Source organism: Rattus rattus, chromosome 2, assembly GCF_011064425.1.
Source record: "Rattus rattus isolate New Zealand chromosome 2, Rrattus_CSIRO_v1, whole genome shotgun sequence".
NCBI lineage: Eukaryota > Metazoa > Chordata > Mammalia > Rodentia > Muridae > Rattus > Rattus rattus.
In genome coordinates, this window is record NC_046155.1 from 21815363 (window position 1) to 21836314 (window position 20952).

Here is a 20952-nt window from a genome sequence, read left to right on the forward strand (position 1 = left end):
CTCCAAGGCCCTGAGGGTTTTTCTCTTTCTCTCTTTTCCTGTCCACTCATACACACAATAACTAATATATTGAAGTGCACCCCAGTGCCATCACCCCCTTATTTCCTAAAATAATTAATGTTTTGAGATGAGTAATTTTAGTTTGACTATCCTTGCACTTTCCTTGTGGGGCTACCCTGTAGTTGTTATGTTTGCAGGTAGTGTGCTAATTTCAAGAGGGTACAGGGGATTGAACCTGATTCCCAACTACCATGGTAACAGGGACAAAGAGCATCTCAACGCTATACTAGTCCAGTTCCTCTTCAACTTTGAAAATATTACCTCCGAAAGACTAAGGCCGACTTAAATAAATAAAAAATTTAAAAAATAATCCAGGGGCTGAGGAGATGGCTCAGTCTGTGGAGTGCTTGCTGTCAGTCATGAGGACTTCAGCATTGACCCACCAAATCCATGCTAAAGATCCAGGCTTGGCAGCACCATATATACCCAGAACTGACTGGTGTGTGTGTGTGTGTGTGTGTGTGTGTGTGTGTGTGTGTGTGTGTGTGTGTGTGTGTGTGTAGACAAGAGGATTCCTAGAGATACTAGGATTCAATGAGATACTATGTCACAGTGGTTCTCTCTCTTAGTCCTCCCAAGGTAGTCCTCCCAAGAACAGCTCCATTTTCTCATGCAGTGCCAGTCTGTCCCTGAGACATGATGGCGACGGTTGAAGTGGGTAGATCAGCCTAGCAAAGTAGATATTATTGACACTAACGACCCCTTCGTTGACCCTAATCACACAGTCTACCCAGTCTTGTATGATGCCACCCACAGCGAGTTGCATACACAGTAAAGAGGAATAAGAAGAAGGTGTCAATGCAAAGACCCTCTCCATCCTCCAGGAGAGAGACCCTCTTGCAATCAAATGGGGTGAGGCCAATGCCAAATATGTTGTGGAATCTACTAATCTTTTAACAACCATAAGCCGAAAGAGTCACTGTCTCTTCCCTTCTCCTAATGGCCCGTGTTTGTGATGGGCATATACCAGGAATAGTACAGTAACTCACTTAAGATCTTCAACAACGCCTCTGGCACCAATAACTACTTAATCTCCTCTGACCAAGGTCGTCCACAGCCACTTTGGCATCCTCGTGGGACTCACGGCCATAGTTCGTGCCATTATCAACATCCCTTGGGATTTTGGTTCAGAGAAATAATCAATCAAAACTATGCATTCTGCTTCCTTAGCTCTGCTTTGAGTCATCCAGGGCACAGTTTCTGGGAATGGAATCTAATGATATTTTTTGTAATCTAGAACAAAACACCATCTCTCTTTCCAGGAGTTCAGACCTCTCCCTCCTGGCCTCTGGGAGGGTATGCATTTGGAATCCATTTCACAGAGGTGACATAGCCAGCCTTCCAGGTAGCTTTAGGAAATCATACTCTCCAGCTTACTGATGACTCATTGGAAGCATAGAGTATGAATGGCCTTAAGTACCAAGCTGGCAGAAAAAGTCTCGTCATTATTTATTAAACATTTTACCAGCTCAGAGGGACATATCCATAACTCCATTTTCCTTTCTCATTTTGGTGTATGTGTGGTGCATGTGTGTATGTCTGGAGCATGTGCACATGTGTGCATGTGTATGTAAGTGCACTTGCCCATGCATGTGCCTGCAGAGACTAGAAGGGGACATGAGGTTCCAGTTCTCTTATTTTCCACCTTACTCCTTCAAGACCTGTCTCTCAGTGAACCTAGAGCATATGTACTTCAGCTATGTTGGCTGGCCAGCCAAGCTCAGCATCTCTTAGTCTCCACCCCTCCAAGAACCCAGCTTTGGGATCACAAGCACAAACGGCCACGCTTGCTCACCTTATGTGGGTGCTAAAGATGCAAACCCTGGTCTTCACGCCTGTGCAGCAAGCCCTCTTTTCCACTGAGTCGTCTTCCTAGCTTCTGTAGTTTCATTCTTGTGTGGTACATGGATGGTGAGGACCAGAAATCTCTCCGGGGCTTGGCTTTGAGGTGTCATCTATGAGGGTGAAGCTACTCACCTATTATCAAATTACTTGACAGAGTAGCCACTTGGTAAGCATCTGGATAGTAGTTAACTGAGATAATGCACTGGTTACATTTCTTGTTATTGATAGCCATAGTTGCATACTAACTTGTATTTCATTGTGGGGAAGGAAGTTAACACATTGGTAACTTGGTAACGTGTCCCAAGCACTTGGTGTAAATGTATCTCATTTAGTAATTACAGCAACCCTGTAAAGTTAGAGTTGTTAGTCCCATTTTGTGGATAAGAAAAATGAGGCCAATACTCTAAAGACATTGGTATAGATGGTAAGTATCAAAGTCAGGATGTTTGTTTCTTTCCATTTTAACCGAATGGGTAATACTAGATTTGGAGTAGGAGTAGAATAAGTCCTTAGAATTGAGGCTTAGGTGGTGGCCTTGAAACCACCATAGGCCGGCTGGCACCTTGAACCCACAAACAGAAATGTTGACTTATGGCCAATTTATAATAAATAGAAAATAAGCTCTTAATATTTTTAATGAATGTTTTATAGATGAAAAGTTATTGGTTAATTTTATTTATAAATATAAAATGTGTGTAAAATGCAAGTGAGTTGTACAAAATATAACATAATGAACACTCAGGTGTACATCACCCAGTTCTGTCTCTATTATTTCGTCACTGAATCTTTTCTCTCATTCTTGTTTTCTTATAGTTATATAAATGCTTATTAGAAAATAAGAAATATGTACAGAATATAGGTTAGAAGAATTGTTATTTTATAATGTTCATAGAATAATGTTATTTGTTAGTAATAGGTTTAAAATATATTCCCAAATTATATTTTAATATATACTTAAATTTTTAATAATTTTTTAAAAATTCATTTATTTTTATTGGATATTTTATGTATTTACATTTTAATGTTATCCCCTTTCCTCCCTCTCATATCCCCTCCCCCTACTGCTATGAAGATGTTCCCATTCCCACCCACCTACTCCCACCTACTCTGAGAAACCAGCCTTAACAGGACCAAGAACTTCTCCCATTGATGCCAGACAATGGTATTCTCTGCTACATATGCGGCTGGAGCCATGGGTCCCTCTATGTGTGCTCTTTGGTTGCTGGTTTAGTACTTGGGACCTCTGGGGAGTCTGGTTGGTTGATATTGTTGTTCTTCCTATGGGGTTGCAAACCCCTTCAGCTGTCTCAGTCCTTTCTCTAGCCCCTTCATTGGGGTCCCCTTGACCAGCCTGACGGTTAGCTGCAAGCATCCTCATCTGTATCAGTAGGCTCTGGCTTCTGTCAGCAAGGACTTCTTGGTATCAGCAATAGTGACTGGGTTTGGTGGCTGCATATGGGATAGATCCCCCAGTGGGGCAGCCTCTGGATAACCTTTCCTTCAGTCTTTGCTCCACACTTTGTCTCCATATTTCCTTCTGTGAGTATTTTGTTCTCCCTTCTAAGAAGGACTGAAGCATCCACATTTTGGTTTCCTTCTTGAGCTTCATATGATCTGTGAATTATTTCTTGGATATTCCGAGCTTTTGGGCTAATATCCACTTGCCAGTGAGTGCATACCATGTGTGTTCTTTTGTGATTGGGTTACCTTACTCAGGATGATATTTTCTAGTTCTATCCATTTGCCTAAGAATTTCTTGTAGTCATTGTTTTTAATAGCTGAGTAGTACTCCATTGTGTAGATGTACCACATTTCCTGTAGCCATTCCTCTGTTGAAGGACATCTGGGTTCTTTCCAGGTTCTGGCTATTATAAATAAGGCTGCTATGAACATAGTGGGGCTTGTGTCCTTGCTATACGTTGGAGCATCATTTGGGTATATGCCCAGGAGTGGTATAGCTGGGTTCTCAGTTAGTACTATGTCAAACTTTCTGAGGAACTGCCACACTGCATTTCAGAGAGTCTTCCAGCTTGCAATGCCACCAACAATGGAGGAGTGCTCCTCTTTCTCCACATCCTCGCCAGCATCTCCTGTCACCTGAGGTTTTAATCTTGGCCATTTTGACTGCTGTGAGGTGGAATCTCAAGGTTGTTTTGATTTGCATTTCCCTGATGACTAAGGATGTTGAACATTTCTTTAAGTGCTTCTTGGCCATTCAGTATTCCTCAGTTGAGAATTCTTTGTTTAACTCTATACCCCATTTTTAATAGAGTTATTTGGCTCTCTGGAGTCTAACTTCTTGAGTTTTTTTGTATATATTTTTGTATTAATATTCATGTGGGAAATTGGTCTAAAGTTCTCTTTTTTTGTAGGGTCTTTGTGTAGTTTAGGTATAAGCATACTTGCAGATTCAAAGAATGAATTGGGCAGTACTCCTTCTGTTTCTATTTGTGGAATAGTTTGAAGAGTATTGGTATTAGATCTTCTTCGAAGGTCTGATAGAATTCTGTACTAAGCCAAAATGTATTCTTTTTTTTTTTTTATTTTATTAACTTGAGTATTTCTTATTTACATTTGAATGTTATTCCCTTTCGGTTTCGAACAAACATCCCCTAATCCTCCCCTCCCTTCTTTATGGGTGTTCCTCCCCACCCTCCCCCCATTGCCGCCCCCCCCCAACAATCATGTTCACTGGGGTTCAGTCTTGGCAGGACCAAGGGCTTCCCCTTCCACTGGTGCTCTTACTAGGATATTCATTGCTACCTATGAGGTCAGAGTCCAGGGTCAGTCCATGTATAGTCTTTAGGTAGTGGCTTAGTCCTGGAAGCTCTGGTTGCTTGGCATTGTTGTACATATGGGGTCTCGAGCCCCTTCAAGCTCTTCAGTTCTTTCTCTGATTCCTTCAGGGGGTCCTATTCTCAGTTCAGTGGTTTGCTGCTGGCATTCGCCTCTGTATTTGCTGTATTCTGGTTGTGTCTCTCAGGAGAGATCTACATCCGGCTCCTGTCTGCCTGCACTTCTTTGCTTCATCCATCTTGTCTATTTGGGTGGCTGTATATGTATGGGCCACATGTGGGGCAGGCTCTGAATGGGTGTTCCTTCTGTCTCTGTTTTAATCTTTGTTTCTCTATTCCCTGCTAAGGGTATTCTTGTTCCCCCTTTTAAAGAAGGAGTGAAGCATTCACATTTTGATCATCCGTCTTGAGTTTTCTATGCATCTAGGGTAATTCAAGCATTTGGGCTAATAGCAACTTATCAATGAGTGCATACCATGTGTGTTTTTCTGTGATTGGGTTACCTCACTCAGGATGATACTTTACAGTTCCAACCATTTGCCTATGAATTTCATAAAGGCATTGTTTTTGATAGCTGAGTAATATTCCATTGTGTAGATGTACCACATCTTCTGTATCCATTCCTCTGTTGAAGGGCATCTGTGTTCTTTCCAGCTTCTGGCTATTATAAATAAGGCTGCTATGAACATAGTGGAGCACGTGTCTTTTTTATATGTTGGGGTACCTTGTGGGTATATGCCCAAGAGAGGTATAGCTGGATCCTCAGGTAGTTCAATGTCCAATTTTCTGAGGAACCTCCAGACTGATTTCCAGAATGGTTGTACCAGTCTGCAATCCCACCAACAATGGAGGAGTGGTTGGGAGACTTTTAATGACTATTTCCATTTCTTTAGGGGTTTTAGGACTGTTTAGATGGTTTATCTGATCCTGATTTAACTTTGTTAGCTGGTATCTGTCTAGAAAATTGTCCATTTCATCCCAATTTTCCATATTTGTTGAGTATAGGCTTTTGTAGTTGGATCTGATGAGTCTTTGAATCCTCAGATTCTGTTGTTATGTCTCCCTTTTCATTTCTGATTTTGTTAATTTGGATACTGTCTCTGTGCCCCCTGGTTATTCTAGCTAAGGGTTTATCTATCTTGTTGATTTTCTCAAAGAACCAGCTCCTGGTTTTGTTGATTCTTTGTATAGTTAGTTTTGTTTCTACTTGGTTGATTTCTGCTCTGAGTTTGATTATTTTCTGCTGTCTACTCCTCTTGGGTGTTCTAGAACTTTCAGATGTACTGTTAGTATTTGCTCTCTCCAATTTCTTTTTGGAGACACTTAGAGCGATGCGTTTTCATCTTAGCACTGCTTTCATTGTATCCCATAACTTTGGGTATGTTGTGCCTTCATTTTTATTGAATTCTAAAAAATTTTTCATTTCTTTCTTTATTTCTTCCATGCCCAAGTTATCATTGAGTAGAGCAGTGTTCGGCTTCCATGTGTATGTGGGCTTTCCGTTGGTTTTGTTGTCATTGAAGACCAGCCTTAGTTCATGGTGACCTGATAAGATGCATAGGATTATTTCAATCTTCTTGTATCTGTTGAAGCCTGTTTTGTGACCAATTATATGGTCAATTTTGGAGAAGGTACCATGGGGTGCTGAAAAGTAGGCATATTTTGTTTTAGGATGAAATGTTCTATAGATATCTGTTAAATCCACTTGGTTTGTTGTTGCTGTAAAATTATAAAAATGGTGTCTTTTACCCTACACTAGGTCCAGTACCACAGTGCCCCAAGATATCTGCTCCAGCCCATAGCACACTGTTAATGGCTTATTCTGAACTTGTCAGCAATCTCCCTACCTGCCTAGTTCCCAGAGCAGGTTGCCACCATGCCAGAAATATACATCCCAATTCCGTAGTGGCTCTGTAGTGTTTCCAGCCGCCACATACTCTCTTAAACTTAAATTGCCACAGGAAAGAACACACAACACAATAACCTCTGATCTAACTGATAAGATATAATTGCCCACCTAAACATACAAAGCCCTGTACACATCCATCCCTTAAGAATATTTATAACAACCTGTAAATGTGCAGAGAGGAATCTTAACAGTTCATAACTTCTGTTAGTTTCTCTGTGTCTCTGTTTAGTTTCAGTTTCCATGATCTGTCCATTGAAGAGACTGGGGTGTTGATGTTTCCCATTATTATTGTGTGAGGTGCAATGTGTTCCTTGAGTTTCTTTTATGAATGTGGGTGCCCTTGCATTTGGGGCATAGATGTTCAGAATTGAGAGTTCATCTTGATAGATTTCTTTTCCTTTGATGAGTGTGAAGTGTCCTTCTTTATCTTTTTTGATAACTTTTGGTTGAAAGTCTATTTTATTTGATATTAGAATGGCTATTCCAGCTTGTTTCTTGGGAACATTTGCTTGGGAACATTTCCAACCTTTTTCTCTGAAATAGTGTCTGTCTTTGTCATTGAGGTGCATTTCCTGTATGCAACAAAATGCTAAGTCCTCTTTATGTATCCAGTCTGTCAGTCTATGTCTTTTTATTGGGGAATTGAGTCCATTGATGTAAAGAGTATTAAGGAATAGAGATTCTTGTTTCCTACTATTTTTGTTGTTAGAGGTGGAATTATGTTTGTGTGGCTATCTTTTTTTGGGTTTGCTGAAAGAAGATTAATTTCTTGCTTTTTCTAGGGCATAATTTCCCTCCTTGTATTGGAGTTTTCCATCTATTATCCTTTGTAGGGCTGGACTTGTTGAAAGATATTGTGTAAATTTGTTTTTGTCATGGAATATCTTGGTTTCTCCATCTATGTTACTTGAGAATTTTGCTGGATAAAGTAGTCTGGACTGGCATTTGCGTTCTCTTTGGGTCTGTTTGACATCTGCCCACAATCTTCTAGCTTTTGTAGTCTCTGTTGAGAAGTCTGGTGTAATTGTGATAGGTCTGTTTTTATATGTTACTTGCCCTTTTTTTTTGCATTTTGCATTTTCTTTGACTATTGTGTCAATGTTTTCTATGGTATTTTCTGCCCCTGAGATTCTCTCTTCAATCTCTTGTATTCTGTTGGTGATGCTTGCATCTATGACTCCTGATCTCTTCCTTAGGTTTTCTATCTCCAGAGTTGTCTCCCTTTGTGCTTTTCTTCTTTCTATTTCCATTTTTAAATCCTGGATGGTTTTGTTCACAACCTGTTTGGTTGTGTTTTTCTGTAACTGTTTAAGGGATTTTTTGCATTTCCTCTTTAAGGGCTTCTACCTGATTACCTGTGTTCACGTGTATTTCTTTAAGGGAGTTATTTATGTCCTTCTTAAAGTCCTCTATCATCATCATGGGATGTGATTTTAAATCCAAATCTTGCCTTTCCGGTGTGTTGAGATATATAGGACTTGCTGTGGTGGGAGAACTGGGTTCTCATGATGCCAAGTGTTCTTGGTTTCTGTTGCTTAAGTTCTTGTACTTGCCTCTTGCCATCTGGTTATCTCTGATGTTAGGTGGTCTTGCTGCCTCTGACTGGAGGGTGTCCTTCCTGTGTGCCCCTGAGCCTGTGATCTCAGGAGTGAGAGCAGTCCTGGCAGACCAGCTCTCTCTGGGCAGGTTTTGGGTCAGGAGGACTGGAGGACATCCTTAGCTCTGGGCGCAGATGGAGCCTGGAAGGTTCTTTCCTTTTTTACATTTTTGTATGATATTCTAAATAAGGTCTTACTCTGTAGTCCCAGAATTCAGTGTGTTGGCCAAACTGACCTTGTAGCAAAGTCGCCACAAGTTGTCCTCTGACTACATGTATGCTGTAGCATGTACACACACACACACACAGAGAGAGAGAGAGATCCCAGTAGAGATTACTCCAATCTTCATTTATTTCATGCTCTGAGATTCATTAAATATCACTTAATGGGCAGGGCAGCACGCAGTCCTCACTTGAATCCTGTCATAGATACTGTCTTGTCGCTGTGATAAAATTCCCTAGCAAAAGAAACTTAAATATAAAGAATCGACTTTCGAGGGGTTGAGGATTTAGCTCAGTGGTAGAGTGCTTGCCTAGGGGCGCAAGGCCCTGGGTTGGTCCCCAGCTCCGAGAAAAAAAGATCAAAAAAAAAAAAAAAAAAAAAAAAAGAATGACTTTCGCTCACAGTCCCAAAGGAATGCAGTCCATCATGGGGAATACATGGTAGGAGGCAAGGAAGGCATGGTGCTATGAATAGGGCCTGGATACTCACATTGCATCCACACTTGGGAAGCAGAGCAGAGACGTGAAGATGGGTCCGTCTATAAAGTCTAGCACCTGTGTTCCACTTCCTGCAGCAAGGCTCCACCTCCTAAACACTCCCCAACCTTCCCAAACAGCAGCACAGGTTGGGCACCAAGTTTCCAAACATGTGGGCCTAAGGAGGACATGGCATGCCCAAGTCATATCCTTCCTCCCCTTGGCTCCCATAGACTTCCGGTCCTCTATTCAGACATGTTAAATCCAACTTCAAAATGTCCTCAGTCTGTAACAAGTTCCAAGTTTCCTGATCTGATACTCATAGCAATCTCCCATTGCTTTGTGTGTGTGTGTATCTCACTGAACCTGTACCTTGGTGATTCAGCTGGCCATTGAGTCTTTGGGATCCTCCTGTCTCTGCCTTCCCCATGCTAAGGTGCAGGTGAATGCCACCATGACCATATCTTTACATGGATGCAGGGAATCCCAACTCAGGTCCCCATGATGCAGATCAATCAATCAACCTAGCAGCTGAGCATCTCTTTGGCCCCTTCCCTGCATTTTCTCTTTCTTTTCTTATTGCTGTTTCTGTTGCTATTTTTTTTTCTTTGCTCAATTTTACTTTTAAGAGTAGTGTAGCTCTGTTGCCCAGTCTGACTCAGAACTAAAATCAAGTAATTCTTCTCAACTCCCTAGTAACTGTGACCCCACAGACTTAGACTCTGTAACAAAGCCCACAGAATAAAACATGGATTGACAGGCAGTGCCATGGTGTTTGAGGGATGGGGCTCGTGCCCAGCATCGCCCCGTGTCAGTTACAGGTTAGTTCTTGGGAAGAAACTGAACACCTGCGAGGACTGCTTTCTCCTGCTTTCTTCCCTTCACCTAGTTAAAGGCGATCTTTGTGGGCATGCTTAGTCCTGCAAAGGAGACCGTGTATCTTCAAAGACTATCTCTTGTCAGCATTGCGTCTGTCAGAAGCAATGGCAGTGCAGGGAACTTTGCAGAACTCAGATCAGACAGTGTGACAGTGTTCTTCCAGTTCATCGTGCTGCAGTTAAGGCCACAGAGGCACTGGGCTCTGCTCCTTATTTTCACATTTACACTTTTGGTGACCTTGAGAGAGCCATTTCCTATCTTTTGCATAGACTATGAGAGATTATCTCTGTTTCCTTATGCCTTTGAGAGATTTGTTTCTAATGTTTCCAGGACAGTGAAAAAGATTTTAAGCTGCAGACTTCCACAGCAGCCACAATGGAAATCATCGTGGATGGCCTTCAGGATTACACATCTACAGAGGTGCACTGTGGTGCACAGGCATTTACCTAGGAAGGGCAAGACCTGGGTTCAATGCCAAGCATAGAAATGGGGAATCTGCTTCCCTGTTCTCTGCTTAACCATCCATCAGGAATTTGGGAGTCATTAATCCGCGCCACAAGGGGGCGCTTGGGAAAATACTGGTTTTCATGCCAGTGATAGTTGAGCCATTTTAAATATTTAAATAGAAATTAAAATGATTTGCCATTTCTGAACCTAACCGTGCTTCATCTAATTCAAAAGCAATTTGTAATCAAAACTATCTCCTACTCTTCACATTTTAGATTAGTTCTTTAATGTGGATGACACTAATATAATATGCAATCAAAAGCTTTTGCAGACACGAATTTACATAAGAGATGAGTACAGGCTTCTGCCAAGGTCGGAGGTCCGGAGAGTAGCAAGCTATCTCATGGTGTAAATGGAGGTGAAATATTCCAAATTTCCTTTTAAAGGGTTTTATATTTGTTCATTGTGTATATGAGTTTTGCTTGCATGCATGAGTGTGTGCACGCATGCATGCCTGTGTGAGTCTGGTGCTGAGAGAAATCAGAAGAGGGTGTTGATCTCCCAGAACTGGAGTCACAGATAGTTATGGGCCACCACGTAGATGCTGGGAACCAAAATCAGGTCCCCTGCAAGAGTAACCGGTGCTCATAACCTCTAAGATTTCTTTCCTGACCAAACAAGGCAACTTTTTAAAGATAATCTGTGGTCCTACACTTCTCCTGCCCTTTCCCTAGTTGAGCTTCCAGACACAGTAGACAAGCTTTACTTTACTTATTTAGCTTTGAAGGATCGTTACAAGAATTAAATGAATTAATTTATCTAAAGGATTTGAAATCATGCTTCTCATATAAACAGATATATATATATGCATGCAATATTTGTATATCTATATACTCATGTTCTATTGTTTTTATCACTAATTTTTGCTTTATCACAGCCTCTACCACTAAGATACCAAGTTCCCCTCAGACACACCAAGCTGGAAAAAGTCTTTCTCCTAACATTTCTGTCTTCCACACACCAGGGAAGACTTCCTTCATCGGATGGCCTGTTTTTGCAGTTGTAGACACCTACTATACTCCTAAGGTTTTCCTGTCTTCATGAGCATCTTATCTTTGTGTTCTTTGCTTTTCATAAGCCTGTGGATTGACCTCAGGTGTGGACAATAGACCTATGGACACGGGCTCAATGATCTAGCATTGAGCTAAGCCTCAGGCCTGATTGTTCTTACACTACTGAAGTCACCCCAGTGACTGTGTGTGGTTTATTGCATGTTAAAACGTCCCGTGTACAGCGTGTGGAGACAAAGAGTGATAATGGAAAGTGTTAGCAATTAGGATGGTTCTCTATGAAATCTGTTTCTATTTACTTTGCTTTGGCACTTGAGACAGGATCTTCCTTTGTAGCCCAAGGTAGCATTGAATTTGTAATCCTCCTGCCTCAGCCCCCCAAATTCACTACCATTAAATTTCTTTCATTGTTACAATTTTTCTGGAAGCTTAAAAATGATATTCAAGGTGAAGTTGAGCCAACCAATTTGATCATAGTGAATTCCAAGTCGTTCTGAGTATATATAAGACACAGACAGACGGACAGGGACAGACACAGAGACAGACAGAGATGGAGACAGAGGTGGAGACAGAGAGAAGTAGAGAGAGAGAGAAACAGAAACAGAGACAGGGAAAGAGAGGGAGACAGAGACAGAAAGATACATACACACAGGAGCGCGCGCGCTCGAGCACACACACACACACACCCACACACACACAGAGGGAAAGAGAGAGAGACAGAGAGACAGAGAGAGAGACACAGAGGGAGACAGAGACAGAGAGAGACACAGAGACAGAGAGAGGAAGAGAGGGGAGGAAGAGAGCAGAGAGACAGACAGACAGACAGACACATACAGAGAGAGAGAGAGAGAGAGAGAGAGAGAGAGAGAGAGAGAGAGAGAGAAACAAAATGCTTTGCTGGCTGGCTTTGCCTTGGGCATGTCTAAAGCCCTTACTTTTCAGACACACAGTTTACCAGCTCCCACCTCTATGTTTTCTCTCCAGCCACAGCCCTTGATTCAATTTATTACCTCTGCACATGCTGTTCTTGAAGTTGAAAATCGGTCTTCTTTGTACTTCATAAAACTCCTTCCTATTTTTGGTTTTGAGATGAGGTCTCACTATGTAGTATAGGCTAGCCTCAAACTCCTGTTTTTCCTGCCTCGGTCTTCTGGTTGCTGGGATTATAGGAATACACCATTACACCAAGATGAAAATCTTATAGTTCAATGCCCAGAGCGTAACCTCTCTGCTAAACTATCTGCTTCAGTCAATCCGTTGCTTCCCCTGGGGCTCATAGGGTTCCTTCTGGTTCCTCCCCTTTTCTCATATTGTGTAATTATTCTCCCATCTTGTCCTAAACCCCCAACTTCTGCAGAGTAGGGAAACTCTGGTCACCTTCATGATTAATCTCCACTTAACCTTAATTTGTTAACCCCTTATATTCAAGTTGCCATTTGCTGACTCTGGGTCCCTCACGTCTGTGGTAGGAGGCTGACACTTAATAACTTTTTCCTAACTTTTCCTCCTTTGCGATGAGGTTCTGACATCCAGGCACCATCTTTGTTACGGTTCCTCATCCTACCAGGTCTTTCTCTTGACCAGATTCCACCTTTAATGTTGTTTACTCTGCTTCTTGCCAGACTGTCTCCTCTATAAAAATAGCATGTCAGCCTAGTGGCCCCTCTAAGAAAACAATTATTTGTTTTGTTTATATCTCCTGCTCAGAGAACTTACGTGGTCTAATCCTTTGTGCTAACAAGTAAAAGTTCTTCAAATATTAATAACCAAAACTAATAAGGTACATCTAAAACTTACATGTCTGAGAGATTAGCGTTCTGAGCTCCTTGGAGAGAATGCCCTACTGGAGTCTTAAAGCCAGTCTGCCCACACTTTAGGGGAACAGTAAATGACTCTTTTCAACTCTCCAGGTTTTTATTGCTTTCCTATCATTCTGGGCTGTAAATTTTGTAACTTAAAAAAAAATACTTGGAGAGGAAAAAGCGATTTTATCAGCAGAAAGGCATAGTCACTTTGAAATATCACTGGCAAGCTCCAAATGATGCCTAGGCTGATGAAGGTGTTTAAAACCTGTCCACAGAGAGTGAAAATTGACTGGTCCCATGCTTCTTGGTCTTTCTAGTTCACCATTGTTCCCCGTGCCTCATACAGTGCTTGATTCATGACTGGAGATCAAACATTTAGTGAGGTAAGTAAGAGAAGGAGACCAGCATGGTTGTTTGAGAGAATGCCATTGCCTCAGTTTACTGGAACAAGTAGAAAAGACTATGGGTAGTTTCCTGAGCCCTCAGATTTGCCCGAAGCACCAGATGTATCCATTTAATAGGCAGGCAAGATGTTCAGCTCTTCCCGCTAGAGGACTGTGAGTGTCAGAAGCTGTTCCTAGAACTCGGGGCTATGAAAATGCTATCCGGTCTCTCCATGTCTCTGCTGCAGCTGCAGTTTTCTGTTGTGGCTTTACTGGAATAAAGGACTGTGTTAGCCATGGCTGTCCTCTCATCTGCTTTTTATCAACACAGGACAGTTTCCTGTATTTGTTGGTGATGCGGAAATGACACAGCTGACATTAGTACAGACGAGTGACTCAAAGTTACACTGTATCCCTCCTCTGCCCACCAACCCTTCCCCGTGTTATAACTTTGTGCTGTAAATGGCACTGGGTTACTTTCTTTCGTTTCTTTTTCTTCTTTAGGATTTATTTTTTTAATTTTAAGTTCCCATATGCATGTGCCCATGAGTGGAATGTCTGAGGAGGTCAGCAGGGGTGTAGGATCCTCTGGAATTGGAGTCACAGGCAGCTATGGGCTGCCTGACGTGGGTACGGGGAGCTGAACTTGGGTTCTTTGCAAGAGGATGCATTCTACTCCTTCTTTTTTTTTTTTTTTTTTTTTTTTTTTTTCGGAGCTGGGGACCGAACCCAGGGCCTTGCGCTTCCTAGGCAAGCGCTTTACCACTGAGCTAAATCCCCAACCCCAAGAGGATGCATTCTAAATGGCCAAGCCATCTCTCCGGCCTGAAGCACTGACTTTTAAAAAGACCCACTTTATTTTCTGTCTGAGCTCATGGTCATTTGCATGGTAGCCAAGGCCAGATAATCTTGATCTATTGTGTGTCTTCGGTTTTCCAAAGACTTTGTTCCTTCTGCCGTTAGAGTCTGGAGAACTGACAAATGATGGTGTTGGGCCAGAGGAGGGAGAAAGAAGCCTTAAATCACCGAAATGTGGTGCGCTCTGTACATGCTCAGCACGAACTGAGGGGGGGGGGGGAGACTGAAAATAAGATTGGCTTCTTCAGGCTGGAACTGGATTGGCAGTGAGCGATACAGATGGAGCCACGGGTTGAAGTCATTTTCTACTTCGGCCCTGCTCAGTCTGTGGGGAACGGTGGAATCAGGAGTTAGCTGCAGGGTTTTGGGAGCAGGCCAGCATCTACATCTGTTCTCAACTGTAAGTGGACTGGAAAAACACTTTGAGGAAAAGCCAGTGAAGAGAGCACAGAATCTCTACTCCCGGAAAGGCCAGGGAAGAGGGGCTGATCCACTGTAAAGAGCTGAATTTAGAGGCCAACCTTTATGCAAATAAAACATGGACGATTCTTCTGTCTGTGAGTCAGTCTCGTTTCTGACAATATACGGGTCAGAACTGACGGAACACGACAGCCATGTTAACAGCAGGGGTCCTTGCTCCTAAGAATCAGCCCTGACCTTGGAGGAGGAGGTTGGAGGAAGGAAAGCTGAAGGCCAGCCTGACAGAGGTTGTGAGAGCTTGTCTAAAACACAGAAGATAAGGTAGCCAGGTAGGATTAAAGCCTTATACCTCCCACTATTTCTGGGTAGTCTGGGGCTCAACTTGACGCCCAACACATTTTAGTGAATTTCATACAGGATTTTTTGTCTCTGAACACATGGCTACTATTGTAGGAACACTAGTAGTAATGGTTTGTCTTTTTTGATTTTGATATGAAGAGGTTCTCTATCAGAGAAATGTCATGGCCAGCATGAGTTGGAGCAAGCTTTATTTATAGGAAGTAGTTTGGCAACACACGGGCCTGGGTTCAAATTCCAACTCTGTCATTTCCTGGCTGTATGATGTCAGGCAAGCTGCTGTCTGACCCGCAGTGGCTTCACCTGAGATGGGGATCATAATATATGACTAACCAGGCTATTGGGAGGACTACATAGATCCCTAGGCACCTAAAAACAACCAGAAAAACATCAGCTCCCTTGCTCTCTCCTTAGTTCCATTTCTCCTTATCATCGTTATTATTTTTACTTATTTTTTTTAAGTTTTACTTATTATTTTTTTTGTGGAAATGGGAATTTGACTCAGGACTTTGTGCAATCACTCTGCCTCTGTGGATTTGGCCCTCTTTTTACTTTTATTTTGCAACAGAGTTTCCTTGTATTATCCACTTCCTCTTGAACTTAGTCTGTAGCTCCTACTCTTATAAACCTACACTGCCAAGTCCTATTTTTTTATTGATACAAATAATGATACTTATTAATGCATTTCAACTTGATACATACATACATTCATATAGAAATGATACAATCAGGGTAATTAGCATATATGTTGCTGTAAATAGGTTTACTTTCTTTCTTCTAAAGAATTATTTATTTATTTTATGTATGTGAGTACCCTGTATCTTTCTTCAGATACACCAGAAGAGGGCATCAGATCCCATTACAGATGGTGGTGAGCCAACATGTGGTTACTGGGAATTGAACTCAGGACCTTGGGAAGAGCAGTCAGTGTTCGTAACTGCTGGCCCCTATTTTTCATTTCTTCATGCCAACGACTGTCAAAATCTTTGTAATTAGGTTTTCTTTATTAAAGATAATTCTTTTACACGGGGTTTTTTGTTTGTTTTTGTTTTCTTGGTTTGTTTTTGTTTTTGTTTCGTTTTTTTTTTCCGGAGCTGGGGACCGAACCCAGGGCCTTGCGCTTCCTAGGCAAGCGCTCTACCACTGAGCTAAATCCCCAACCCCTGTTTTTGTTTTTGTTTTGATAAGGTTTGTCTGTGTATCCCTGACAGTCCTGGGACTCAAACCATAGACCAGGCTGGCCTCAAAAATCAAAGATTTGTCTGCCTCTGCCTCCTAAATGCTGGGATTAAAGGCATGGGCCACAACCACCCAGTAAGACAGGGTCCTTCTAAGTAGCTCTGACTAGCCTAGACCTCACGGTATAAATCAGGCTGCCTCAAACTCATGGAGCTCCACCTGACTCTGCTTCTGGAGTTTAGGATTAAACACATGCACCACCACCCACGGATCTTGTTACTTTGAAATATATGTATATATGTCAACCGTAGTCATCCCACTACAAGTACACACCAAACCCTTTTTCTACACTGCGCACGATGACGCATATCTAGATCCCTTATCCTTCCCTGCTTCATCTTTGGTACCCATTATTTACTCCACTGGCAGCCTCCATGAGCTCAACTGCCTTAGATTCCTCACGTGTGAGACCACACAGTACCTGTCTTTTTGTGTTCCGTCTGCTTTCTTGCTACCTGCCAGACACTGGTGCACATCCAGTTTTAATTTCTAAAAAAGATGTTTTGTGTCATTGGAATGAATGAAACACATATGGCTTGTCTAAACTTATGGTTGTTTTCTTCAGACTAGCTAAAAGTGACAAGAGACGCTAAGGGTAAGGAAACAGGCTGGGCCGCCTCTCTTCGAAGGAGCGAAGATTGAGTTTCCTGACTCAGTCTTGGGTTGGGCGAGCTGTGGCAAGGTTCAGCAGGGCTGTTTTAGCCAAATGCCAAGTTCATATTGGAAAGACTGTCTGAAATGGTGGTTAGATGTTCATAAGCAGCAACTAAAGTATTCGGGGTAATATAAATGGCAGAAATAATTTTCAAATCACTTGCAAAATATTTGTATTTTGGTTTTCAGGAACGTATGTTTTCTATTAATCAACAGTACACCTACAAAGAGGATTGATATAAGTAACAAGGAGAGGGCTGGAAAGGGAGAGGAATGGAGGCTCGGGGGGGGGTGGTTATGGGTCCTTGCGCACTAGTCAACCTCTGTGACCTATAATATTTTATGAAAATAAGATGATTTAAATCAAGATTATGTCTGAGGTGCCTTTCAAATCTAACATGTTAGCATCCTGTGCTTTGTCTAGGATGGCATTTTAATATGTCCTTTATTAAAATAAATACTAATGGCATCTGAGGGGGGACCTGGAGTATTTCACATATTTTCTCTCTACAGTAGCGCCAGGGAAGTGGGGGCTCTTATTATTCCTACTTTAAATACAAAGAAGCTTTAGATAAGGTGACTTAAGTCCTCTTTAAAGATCAACCTCTCAGGAAATAGTGTGCAGACTCCCTGGAATAATGCTTTTTTTTTATTATTAACTTGAGTATTTCTTATTTACATTTCGAGTGTTATTCCCTTTCCCGGTTTACGGGCAAACATCGCCTCCCCCCCCCTTCTTTATGGGTGTTCCCTCCCCATCCTCCCCCTTGCCCCTCCCCCAACAATCTAGTTCACTGGGGGTTCAGTCTTAGCAGGACCCAGGGCTTCCCCTTCCACTGGTGCTCTTACTAGGATATTCATTGCTACCTATGAGGTCAGAGTCCAGGGTCAGTCCATGTATAGTCTTTAGGTAGTGACTTAGTCCCTGGAGCTCTGGTTGCTTGGCATTGTTGTTTATGGGATCTCGAGCCCCTTCAAGCTCTTCCAGTTCTTTCTCTGGGAATAATGCTTTTAAACAGAAATATATGTCTTCCAGAGGCAACCACTGCTGCCCACTGACAGTGAGATGGGAAGCATCTCTAGAAACAGAGAAAAACCAAACCTGGGTGGCAGGCATCCTCTTGGTATAGAGGATCACTGTGCCTATTAGAGCAGTGGATTTCAACCCACCAAGTGCCGCCATCCTTTAATACAACATCACATGCTGCGGCGACCTCAAACCACAAAGTTATTTTTGTTGCTACTTCACAACCTGTCCTAATATTATGACCTGTAATCCAAGTATGTGTGTTTGCTGACGGTCTTAGGCAACCCCTGTGAAAGGGTTATTCAACCCTCAAAGGTCTCCTGGTAGATAGATTGAGAGCCACTGGATTAGAAACTCCGCAGTACTCTGAAGAGACACAGTGATTTACTTAACTGGCTCCTCTGCTGAGTGTAATGAGTATTGAGTGCATTTTTATTGACTGAGCTGTTTATTGTTTATCTTCATTATAAATTTCTGTCCACATTGTGAAGGCTAGAAGCAACTCCACAGATCATTTATGTGCTTTCTACCCCACTCTTGGTTCCATGAGAGCAGTAACTAAGATTAGAAGGGGCCCCAGGCTCCTCGCTCTCAGCACAGAGCTTCCTTTGGTTCTTGAACAATGGCCATTTCCCGACAGCGTCTTCTCAGTGCTCACAGCCCAGCTTGTACCCTCACCAACACCCAGCCCTTTAATTTCAGCTCTTTCCATTTTTTTGTCCATTATCTTCCTTGAAACAGGCTGGGACTTTGCCGGCAATGCCAGCTGGCCTGGGCCAGTAGCCCCGAGAGGAAACTCATGTCACTTGGCCCTGGGGAACCTGCTTGCCTTTTTCAGCTATGTCTGCACCAATATGGCTGGATGTACAGGAGCCAAGAGGAAGTTCCGCCATCTGCCTATTCTGTGAGGAGTTGGCCTTTCTGTGGCTCTCACAGAGTGTTGGAGGACATAGCGTGGCTCTGGGCCAGTCCTCCCAGGTGCTTCTGCTGGGATTGCAGTGAGCTAGGACAAGGAAGCCTGTGTGAAGGATGCCTGTGCTTGAGGCTGGCAAAGGTTTCATGTACAATGGCAGCAGTAAGTGTCAGGAACAGCCCTTCGCACTGTTGTACACGTTCTCTGAAATAGGTCCTCATCACATTTGGAGAGTCACTTAAAAATCCACATATTTCACTTATTGGCCCTTTGTCTAAGATTAAGTGTAAAAACCACACACACACACACACACACACACACACACACAAAGGGGGAGGGGCTAGGTTGTACCTCAGTGGTACACTACACCCTCCTCATCCCACAAATGATAGATAATTCCATGGATTTTCTATGTGTGCAGTCTTTCTCTATGAAATGCATTGTGCACATATCCATGTGCCACTAAGTCTCAGTAACAATGCATTCAGCAGCTGCAGCTATTTCTGTTTGTGTTCATATTATAATTTTACTCGCTTGCTAATCATCTGTTGTTGTTGTTGTTGTTGTTGTTGTTTTTTCGGAGACTGTTTCTTAAGTAGCCAAGGCCTGCCTTGAATTGACTATGTAGCTAAGGCTTCTGATCCTCCTACCTTCATCTTCTGAATGCTGCTGCTTCAGGCCTGTGCCCCCATGTATAATTTTATGTGGTGCTGGGGATTGGGCCCAGGGGATTCATTTATGCTGGGTGAGCACACTACCAAGTGAGGTACATACCAGACATTGGGGTTTCTTTTGTTGTTGTTGCTTTGGAAATAGAATCTGGAGTAGCCTAGACTGATTACAAGCTCATTAAGTAGCCAAGGTTGGCCTTGAACTTTCGGTGCTCCTGCTTCCACATCCCAAGTGTTGGCATTATAGACCTGCACCAGTACGCCATGTTTGCCTTCGAAGACTGGAGCTCAATATGCAAATTGAGATAACCTCGAACTCCTAATCCCGTCGTTGCCTTTCATTCTAAGTGGTAGACTTACAGGCAAGTTCTACCATGCCTGACAAACGCCAGTTCCTTGTTGTTGAGTACTTATGTATTAGATTATTACTATTTATTTGGTGTACATGTGTGTGTGTGGTTATTATAAATAAATAGTGGTGAACTTCCCTTTTCTTTAATTCTGCTTGCTTTCATAGTTGAACCCCCCCTCTGTCTCTCTGTCTCTCTCTCTGTCTCTCTGTCTGTCTCTGTCTCTCTGTCTCTGTCTCTGTCTCTCTCTCTCTCTCTCTCTCTCCCTCTCTCTCTCTCTCTCTCTTTCTCTCTCTGGTGTAGATGCACCAGCACATGCAGGCTCACATGAGGCCAGATCTTTCTGATGTCTAGATGTCTTCCTCAACTGCTTCTCTACCTCATTTTTTGAAACTTGATCTCACACTGAACCAGGATCTTGCTGTCTCTGCCTGACTATAAGGCTCCACCTGTCTCTGTCCCAAAGCACTGGGGTTACTGATGCATACTGTGACAGTGTGTATATGCTCGGCCCAGGGAGTGGTACTATTAGAAGGTGTGGCCTTTTGGAGTAGGCGTGGTGCTGTGGGTGTGGGCTTTAAGACACTCATCCTAGCTGCCTAGAAGTGAGTCCTCCACCAGCAGCCTTCAGATGAAGATATAGAACTCTCAGCTCCTCCTGCACCATGCCTGCCTGGATGCTGCCATGCTCCCACCTTGATGATAATGAACTGAAACTCTGAACCTGTAAGCCAGCCCCAATGAAATGTTGTCCTTATAAGGAGTCGCCTTGGTCACGGTGTCTGTTCACAGCAGTAACACCCTAAGACACGTACCCTCACCGCTGGCTCCCTCTGGGAGTGCCGGGAATCCAGGCTTGGCCCCTCGAGTTTTGTGCAGCAAGTATTCCACTACTGATCCATCCCCCCACCCTGTCACAGGCAAATTCTTAGAAGCAACATTGTCAAATCAGAGGTCACAATGACTGGCTTCTA